Source organism: Alligator sinensis, unplaced genomic scaffold (genome assembly GCF_000455745.1).
Source record: "Alligator sinensis unplaced genomic scaffold, ASM45574v1 scaffold366_1, whole genome shotgun sequence".
Lineage (NCBI taxonomy): Eukaryota > Metazoa > Chordata > Crocodylia > Alligatoridae > Alligator > Alligator sinensis.
The window spans coordinates 449,922-452,073 of NW_005841851.1; the positions used below are offsets into that span (position 1 = coordinate 449,922).

Below are 2,152 nucleotides of genomic sequence, written 5' to 3' on the forward strand. Positions count from 1 at the left end.
AGGCAAGGTGCTGCGGTGGTTCCCTGCAAAAGGGGATAGCAGTGCGGTGAGCCGGAATCAGAGAGGGTAGCCGTGCGGTTGGCCTAAAGGACCGGAGACCTGCTAGAGGGTCCTTGAGCAGGACAACACTTTTAGAGGAGGCCCAGAGTGGGCTTGACGAAAGTCCCAGTGAGGGGCTGTGTATTAGAGAGAGCCCAGGAGTAGGCTAGACTACAGGGGAGGCCCAGGAGTGGGCTAGGTTACAGAGGAGGCCCGGGAGAGCAGGCAAGTTGATCTGTGACAGGACAACGTCCAGACCATCTGCGAGGCTTGGGATGTGGTATTAGGGGTTGGTAGGAGCCACGCGTAGCCCATAAGGCTAGGGTGCCTGGGGAGCACCCATCATACTGGGAGACCCCCAGGGGGTCCGGGAACATACGGGGACAGAGGTCCCAGCTAACCGTGCCCAGGGAGTTGTAAGGCAGCCTCCCAACTTTATCTAACCATCAAAGACGTGGCGGGCGAGAATTTGAGGGTGCCCTTGGGCCGACTTGGCACGGTGAGGGGGGCCATAAGGAGATCACGGCCCTCCTGGCGGACCCCGCCGTGACATTGTGGATTTCGTCTCCCGACAACATGAGATGGAGGGTATTTCAGAGACAAAAAACAAAGAGACCTCACAGCAACAATCCCTAAGGGGTCATCTTAAGATAAGTAAAATAGACAAGGGTACTCACAGCTTAAGGGAGGAGTATGTGCTAGAACAGCCAGGGTAGTAGGGGAAGAAGCACTGCTCGCACCCCTCCCCTTACCTGCTCAGCGTCCAGATTCCCCCATGACCACCGCTACTTCCAGAAGCGGAACAAGTTCCATGGAGTCAGCTATGCATTTCCGGCTCAACAGACTGAGTCAGCTGGGCTGGATGGTGAGGAGCCCAGGAAGGAAAGTGCTATCCGGGAAATTAAGCTTTACCTGTTGGGGGCAGAGCCTGAGGGAAGCTCTGGCCCTGACTGAGAATATCTGGCTGGTGACTCAGTCCAGTGACTTCCTCAACACAGATGACAGGCTCCAGCTGCTTGAAGAACACTGACCCCAGTTGGAGGAAAGAGCTGGCGAAGAAGTACAAGAAGACCACGGAACTAAGGTACAGAGGAGAGTGGAGGACAGAGGGACTCAGCTCTCAGATGGTGGGCAGCTTGGCTGCCTCCTACCCATCTTTCATACTTATCCAGAACAGACTATTAGGTAACCTGGGGGCAAAGCCTGGGGCCTTCAGTTAAGAGCCTAGACACATGTGACTGTGTATCCTGATGTCAGGCTGATGTATGCTCCTGCAGGGGTTTAGGACTATAGTAAGACATGCAGAGGTTTGAGGCGGGAGTGTAGAGGCTGGAGGAGCTTCCATTTTTTACCCCTAAGCTATCTGTGGCCAGATAGGTGCCTGCTGTGTTTACCCATTAGGGCTGTGCGAAATTTCGCCCACCACTTAATTTCAACACTGTTTCAACCAATTTTGAGGTAGGAACAGCAAAACCTGGAATGAAACAAAGCCCATCAAAATAGCCTTGAAACAAAATGAGGCTAGTCGAAACGTTTTGAAAGTCTAAACATTTCAACCATAGGCTGGGGATGGGAAGTAATTCTAGCTGGGCTGACTTCCCACCCCCACACTAGATGCCCATCCCCAGCGCTAGATTGCACCAGGAGCAGAAGGCAGCCCAGCTGGGCTGCTTCCCTATCCCTGGCACTAGATCACGCGGGGGATGGGGAAAGCAGTCTAGCTGGGCTGCTGCCCACCCCCCACGTGATCTAGCGATGGGGATGGGAAAGCAGCTGTTTCGACTCGAAACAGAAGGTTGTTTTGTTGAACCATCAAAACTGAAAGTGAAACAGAACAGTGCTGTTTCGAGCAGCCCTATTAGCCATGGTTTTTCTCTGTGGGTTAAGATTGTTCCTAGACTGAGCAACTCCTCCTGTTTTTCATTCCAACTAAGTCATGGTGGGAAAGCTAGAGTGAGGACAAGGATATACTTGCCTCAGAGAGAAACTTGCAAGAGTGTTAATCCTATCTGGGTGGCTACTGGCCATGCCACTGAGGTGCCTACACTTTTCAAGGGTTGGAGCAACGGCTCGTTGACACTAGATTTGAGATTTAGAACTGATTTTAAGGGAG

General features: G+C 52.7%; 1 protein-coding gene across 1 annotated transcript in view; it reads left to right on the top strand.

Moving 5' to 3' along the window:
* The first annotated feature begins 634 nt into the window (after positions 1-634).
* RBP7 (retinol binding protein 7) overlaps positions 635-2,152 on the top strand; it is a 9,933-nt gene continuing 8,415 nt past the window's right edge. Inside the window, exons 1-2 of the mRNA XM_006016152.3 lie at positions 635-904; positions 1,038-1,123. The gene's annotated coding sequence lies outside the window, so the exon portion shown is untranslated. The remainder of the gene's footprint in view (positions 905-1,037; positions 1,124-2,152) is intronic.